Raw genomic sequence first — 8,003 nt, 5'->3', positions numbered from 1 at the left:
AAGGATTTCCAAATTTGCCTGGATATTACCAAGATTTTGGGTTGTAAACTTTGAAATTAAATGTCCGGATTTTGCATGGTTTTTAGATAGATAGCCCGGATTTGCCTTGCCCGGATAAGTGGGAGAAATATCTGGTGAGCTTCGGTTTAGATCATTTCCGATGAACTGGTTTCAATTTAAAAAAAATAAAAATCTAAATTTGTTGCCTGTGATTGGATTGTGGAACCTGTTTATTATTCTTGATTTTCAGTTCGGTTCATCATAGAGACAAAATCCTTATTCGATTCTTGGTTTTGAATTTAAAACTTAAAATAGTATCATTTTTTATGATTGAAACTCATAAAAGGAAGATATTAAAAATAATAATCCATAGGTAGGTGGTATGAAAAAAAAAATCTAGCAATGGCTTTTGCTAAACTAAATCGAGCAGTCAAGCAGTCGCTTAGACCAATTGCTTCAGTTGATATGAATAAAGCTTTTTTTGACAGCAGTCAGGAGCTTTTACTTTTAGGACAAGCTAGTTTGGTATGAATAAAGCCCATATCTGAAGCAATCGCTCGACAAATCTCCTGGTAATTGCTTCGTCATGAATTTTTAATATAAGCAATATTACACTTCAATACAATTCAAAAAGACATTTCCAACATGATTAAAGAAAAGTGGAAGTAAAAACCCTACTTTTTTCATATTCCTGTCGTTATATGAAATGATTCGTTTAAGATGAAACTACGCAAATCAATTAGTAATTATTCCAAATTAAAAAAATCCTGATATAGTGGAAGAAGTAGTAATAGGCTCGAAGTTGGAAGAAAATTGTAATAATTTAGAACATAATTGAGATATCTCATATTCATATGATTTTTTTTATAATGATAAAAAAATATCTAAATTAAGATGCGCGCTTATTGCCTTTTTTATACGTCGGATAATCCCGATCCGAATACGTGTGGAAGAGCTTATGATAAATGTTAAAGGCCATTTTTTGTTGACAATATGTATTCATTTTTCTTTAAACATCTACATACGAGCACGCATTTACCAAAAAATTTCCGGTCGTTCTTACACCCACCACCCGCACCGTCGACTTCATGGCTTTTTTTGCCGTAGGGGAGCTGGGGGCATAATGGCCACCTTAAGGAAAACGGTTATTTAACCATAGAAAATAGCTATAATATGGAGGTTACATTATTGTTTCGTGTTCAGACACTCGAAAAGCCTATTCCCTAACGGGCTGAAACGTGAAAAACTAGATGAAAACGTTAAAAAATGCATTTTAAAAAATTTTGCCAAAAGCTGAAAACCAGCCACTGTGGAGGCATAATGAGAACCCCCCCTGAGGCAGTATGAGCACCATTAATCAGAGCAAGATGTGCGTTTTTGCCGGGGAATCTAGCAGCGAATTCAATTCGATGAAGTCAGGTGAGTCGTAGATTCATCAAACAAAGCAATAACAAAATAATCTAGGTCTGTTTGTAGAATACAAACAATTCACGCACGCTCATACATTAAGTGCTTTGTTCGGAGGATGATGCTACTAGCCGTATAATGTAACAATAAAAAAATCGATCATGAATTGTGAATGGAAAAAAATCACCTCGAACAGAAATCTAACTCTAGTCATTTGATTACCTCTCCGACACCTTACCAATAGGCTAAATTGTCGGATGAAAACTAGTCAAGGTGTGGCGCTATAAATCAATTTTAATTCGCTGCTAGATTCTACGGCAGAAAATGCTCATTATGCCTCGATAATATGGTGCTCTATATGCCCCTAGTCAACAAATTTAAGTAAAAACGTGTTTTAAAATTGATAAAAGTGAAAAATCAAAAAATTTTTGATGGTAAAAATTGAGAAACAATGTGCACATCATGTTGCAGTGCGTACATTATAGATCAAGGTTATTTGAAGATCATAAGAGCTTATTTCGTGGTGCTCAAAAATTATAATATTTTCGTAACTTGAGATCCAAGCTAGTTTTTTTTAAATATCTCTGTGAAGATGATAGGGAGATTCCTTTTTTTGTGAAAAATTAATACTATAGGAAGTACGAAACAAATCCTCATGAAAATTTATTTAAGAAAATACGCACTTTCGTAGAAAAGCGTAGTTCTCATTATGCCTCGGGTGCTCGTTATGCCCTCATCTCCCTTACTTTTCAATTTTCTGATCGTCTTCTTTCATTTTACTTTAGAAAACCTCAGATTCTGCTGGTTGGATAGCTCTATTTTTTTTAAGTAAAAGCTATGCTCTAAGACTTTAGAACACATCCGCTAAGCAAATGTTTATTCATACCAAACTAAGCAAATGCTTTGGGCTTTTGCTTTGCTTGATTTCGAGCTAAGTAAAAGCTACCGAAGCAATTGCTAAACCTTATTCTTACCACTACATATTTAAGATTTGGATTTGAAACTTAAAAAAAGAGTTCCAGAATGATGATTCAGAATTAAAGTATCAGAGTTTCATCCTTCGCTTTTTCATTCAGATTCGCCAATTGAATTTAGAATAAATAATTGAAAAAAGAATTCATACAGAAAGTCATTGATTAAAAATTTAAATATAAGATTTCTGGTTAAAGATTCTGCTTTCTGTCTTTTATGATTTTTAATTTTTGGAAATTTTTGTTTGGAATTAAGATTCAGAAATCGATTTAAAATTTGGAATTTAGAATTTTTATATAGGTTTAAAATAAAAAATTCATATTGGAAATAAAAATTCAACACTGTCTAAAGCAAAACGAAAAAAAAAACAGGTGAAAATCACTTTTTTTGAAAAACGATCTGAACTCACTTTCAAGATTGCGTTCTTTCAATATTCTTAATTCGAAAAATTTAAATATTGAAATAAATTATTAATCAAAATTTTTGGTTGATACTTGAACTTAATCTTCAGGTTCAGGAAAATTCAGCTGGAAATATATTTTGTTGGTTTGATGTTAAATATTATAGTTATATGTTTAGTAAACACGTCAAAAACAAAGATTTAAACTTAAATCTGAATGTATCGAGTTTTCAAGAATTGAAAATTAATCTGGATTGAACCCCATACTAGTTTTTCTTTCAAATGAAGCCTTCAAGATCTCTCATTTATTTTTTAAAGCCTAAAACAAACTGAACACTTTTAGGACTTATTTTCAAAATTTATGATCTGAAATAAATAAGTTTTTCTATAAAAGAACTAAAACTCGTATAATGAGAAACTCTTAAAATCACATTTGTTTACTATTCTTTATGTATGCAGTTTTCAAGCAATAATGTTTTAGGAAAAAATTGTCATCAATCTTCCGTGAGGCAGTTCTTTTTACGTTCCTGCCTCAAACAGATACACTCCCTGGGGCCCCTTAAGTTAAAAAGCAGCTCAGAATTTTAACAGCTTTCATGTAGGCTGAGCAAAATGTTATCAAAACCTGAAAAAAACTAGTCATTTTTTTCCAATTTTCTACCCAAAATCTGGACAAATCAAAGCATAATGTAGTGGTTATTTAAAAAATATATAAAAATAAAGAAGGAAATTTATCATCAAACTCATATTAGCAGAAGGCAAATCGCTCTTCAACCATAAAAAAAAAACAATTAATATAAAGTAAGCTCAACATAATTGAATCCCATTTGGATTTTTTTTGTTTTTTTGTGAATAAATCTAGCAAAATTTGAACTCGTTTTTCCATATATCTTTTTAACCGGACCAGGCCATAATTGTCCTCTTTTGTTTGAAACCTCGAGCAAGTCCGAATAAATCCAAGGAATGTGGAATGTGGAATTTTTTTTTAATATTTTGGGAGTACCACGCAAAAAATTTAGATTTTTCCAACATTTAATTAAAAAAAGTTACGGATTTTATGGCAGGAAAAAAATAAATATCTTTTTCATAGCTTTGTCGAAATTTGAACAGATTAAACTAATTATCAGTTTTTGAAATTCAAATTGAATTTATTAAAATTGGTTTAACCGAAGATTGAGGTATCTACCTCTATTTAAAAATTATCCTCTATTGAAACATTATTATTTTTCAATTGACCATTATTATTTTTATCAGAAAAGCATTCTCATTGTTGAATTACTAATTTCATTAAGTGATCCTCAAAAACATAAATATTTCAATGTTATCAAGCGAATATTTTTTGCAGATGTTGGAGTTGAGATTTTTAAGTCTTGAGTTGTTTCTTCAGTAACGTGAATTTTATTGGATTTGAAGTCTTTATTTGAAGCACTAATCTCATTTGAAATTCTACTCTATTTTTTTATGATCATCGGTCCTTATTATTAATATTACATTTTCATTAATTTTCTATGTTTTCATATTCAACTTTTTCATATTAAGAAAAACAATTTGATAATTGCTTGTTAAAAAGGTTATATTTGATATTTTTTCGTTTCAACAGAATTTTAATATCTTGTTTATTTCATTTTATAGGAATTCAATATTTGTTCTGATTAGGATCATATTCTTAATTTTTAATTATACTCCTAATGGGTTTTTAAAAAAATTCGAATCAACATTTTGACTATCAATTATAATTTTTGACATCTCTTCTTTAGCTCTAGTTGTAACTTGAAATTGAACTGGATTCTTCTCTTTTTTAAATTTTTGTTTCAAAGTTTGAAATTCCAATGTTACTTCCCAATTGTCATAACAGAATTGTGAAATCTGTTGAAGCATTTACCGAGCGATTTATGATGAAATCAAAAGCATTTTAATGTCTATCTTAAATCCAAATAAAATCCAGCGGTTGAATACTATAACATTTTTGGTTGTGGCAAGCAAATTAAAACATTTAATTGCTGTTTTTTTTGTAGAAAAAAAACAATGATTTGCCGAGACTCTGCTCCAGTGGACACATCAAAACCACAATTTAAAAAAAAAACTCTGGTTTTCGCTGTTTTTAAAAGCTTTTGTATGTATATTTCGCAACCTACGATCTTAACTAACCAATTATACTTTAAGTTAATTCTTATTATGGTTTTGCTTTGCTTTTGTCAGATTTTGCTAGCAGACATTCCATTAAAAACCGGTTTTAGAGGCACGAAAATAATCAAACTTAGTTAATATCGAAACAGCCGAATCCACCAAATTGCCCTCAGTTTCTTTCAAAAGAAAAGTATTGGACCAAAAAGTAGCGGAAATTGAAGGAAGAGGATGCAGCCATCCAAAAAAAAACAGATTTGAAGAAGTAAAAGTGGGAAAGACTGATCGATAACATGACTGAAAAATGTGTGCGTCGGCCAAGACTAAGGACTAAATTAGAAAGTTTTTTTTAAAGAATAACCATACCAACTTTATTTCCTTCCTGAGAGATGAATCTCTCAGGATGAAAAAATCCCAGAAAAAAAATTTCCTTCATAAAAAGTATTTCGATCAAACGGATGGTTTTTAAGAAACACGCATTCGAGCTGTCTCATTTCTAAATGATTAGAACAACTGTCAGGGTAAGGACTGGGATAAGGCTTAATATTTGGATCAGCAACAGAACAAGAATCCAGATCAGGTTTGAAATCAGAATCAGAATCAAGAAGGAAAATATATCTTCAAAACATGAGAAAGTTCAAGAACAGGTCACGGAAGCAGGACCATTCTTAGGATCAAGACCCAGGTCAGAATCAATTTAAGAATTTGGAAACGGATTAGGGTAAGTACTAGGATCATGCTTAAAATCGGGAAATGGATAGGGAAGAATGGGAATACTTGATCCTTCATTATTTTCATCATTTCTTCTTGAAAACAAAGTTTGTAGATCCCCGTCTTTTACCCTTTTTTTGACAGCGTCTGATTTCAAGTTTCTGTGCTGTAAAAGTTACACGAAGATAAACTAGAAGCGTTTTCGTGGGACTAAAAAAATTATGATAAATAATTTGTGATTTGAAAGTTAAAGAAGACTTGATGCTTCATTAAAGAAGACTTGATCCTTTTATCAGGGGGCCCTATATTTTCGCAAAAATCATGCAAAATCTTAAGATAATAGTTCAAATTTTTATTTCACAGTTTATAAGTGGCAGACAAAAAGAATTCTCAAAGTGAGTCTACTTCTACTCTATATTCATTGCATACTGAAAGGCGCAACTTTCTAACTCTTTAATAAAAAAAAACTTTTTTGAGTCATTTTTATTAGAATTGGATAAATATTGGTCATTGGAATGGTATTGATAGTTTCGAGATTATCGACTTTCTGGGACTTTGTCGGTTTCCCGAAAAATACGTACTACGAAGTCAGGCATTTTTTGTCAAATGACATAAAAATTAAAATTTCGATTTTCTGGATTTCCATTGGAAACCCCCTTTGGGAATTTATTTTAAATTTTAAGGTCGATTTTTAACCAACCTTTTTTTCTCGAGTTAACACCAGATTTTGAGGTTTTGTGCATTTTTAAATCAAGGCACCAAAATTAAAATTTAGATTTTTCCGATTTTCTTTGGTCCCTTCTTAGGCGATCTCCCATATATCCATTGTCACCCTACCGGACACTCTTAAGCTGCTTTGGTAAAAGTCTATAAAGATTGGTTTGAATTGGCTCCGCTGTGATCTTCGGTTTAATATTTCTGAGGAGAGTGAAACTCCAAAACACGGCTAACCAAAAATTTGAAAAAAAAAGTTTGGGCTAGCAGGCAAGAAATGTATTCATATTTTTTCAAGTGACCTATGAACATTTTTGATTTTATATAAGAAATAAAATAAAGTGGTTGTTGGATTAATCAGAAGTCGATATCGATGAGTTGGGAACGAGAGGAATTAAAAAAAAATTAAACAATCAACTCTTGTGACAGAACAAAATTTCTGAAATGAATTGATTGAACAGATTTCATGCTTAATTTCACCTCTCACAGGCACAAAATATTCCATCAACCGTTTTTGAAGCCCTCGTCATGTTAGGTTAAGTTCGAAGTGACCACAAACACCACTCGCTTCACAGATCGGTCAGAGTGGTAGTTAATTGATTTATGGAATATTCACACCAAGTAATTTAATTTTAATATCCAACCACCAGCAGCACCAGAGGAAGGAAATTCATTCGACGTAGTCACGTGGTAATGGATATGTGTATGCACATTAAGCCAACGTCATATCCATATCCATTCAGTTGGAGGGGGCCTCGTCGTTGTTCCACCATAATTGACAGTTGGCGCGAGTGATAATGATCGAGTAATGGCCACCCTCAGTTGTGTGGTTGTGGCAGGTTGTCACCTTTCGGTTGACTATGGAGAACAATGGCCAATTTTCTAGGGAAAATGTTGGTAACCGAAACTTATTGGAATTCGTGGTTCGATTTTGACTTCCCTTAGGTCAAGTTCAATCGGTGTTTGAGAGTGGTACGAATTATGCACAAAATTTGCGGTTCATGTTGTTTTGACTTCTGATGACTTAGTCATCAATAAATTTAAAAATTTTAAATAATATTTAGATAGCTTTAAACTTATAAATGAGTTTCTTAGCTCATGCAGAAAAACTTGTTCCAAAATTTAAATGAACGCATTAATTCCACATATAAGGCCTTTGGAGTCAAAGAGTTACTAAGAGCCAAATTCTTCAACATTGAGCAGACGTTTTTCCATATCTCAATCTTTAACTAGTGCAAATTTCAGTATTTATTCCATTCTAAACAAAAATTGAACGGAAATTATTAGGAAAACGTGCAAAGCGAAAACTTTTCAGGAAACTTTCTCGAAAAAAGCATAAAAAGCATTTTCCGTTTGTTCGTTTGTTCGTTTGTTCGTTTGTTCGTTTGTTCGTTTGTTCGTTTGTTCGTTTGTTCGTTTGTTCGTTTGTTCGTTTGTTCGTTTGTTCGTTTGTTCGTTTGTTCGTTTGTTCGTTTGTTCGTTTGTTCGTTTGTTCGTTTGTTCGTTTGTTCGTTTGTTCGTTTGTTCGTTTGTTCGTTTGTTCGTTTGTTCGTTTGTTCGTTTGTTCGTTTGTTCGTTTGTTCGTTTGTTCGTTTGTTCGTTTGTTCGTTTGTTCGTTTGTTCGTTTGTTCGTTTGTTCGTTTGTTCGTTTGTTCGTTTGTTCGTTTGTTCGTTT

The sequence above is a fragment of the Uranotaenia lowii genome, chromosome 2 (assembly GCF_029784155.1).
Source record: "Uranotaenia lowii strain MFRU-FL chromosome 2, ASM2978415v1, whole genome shotgun sequence".
Classification (NCBI taxonomy): Eukaryota; Metazoa; Arthropoda; class Insecta; order Diptera; family Culicidae; genus Uranotaenia; species Uranotaenia lowii.
The sequence above is the reverse complement of the archived record's forward strand: the minus strand, read 5'-3'. Positions refer to the sequence as shown.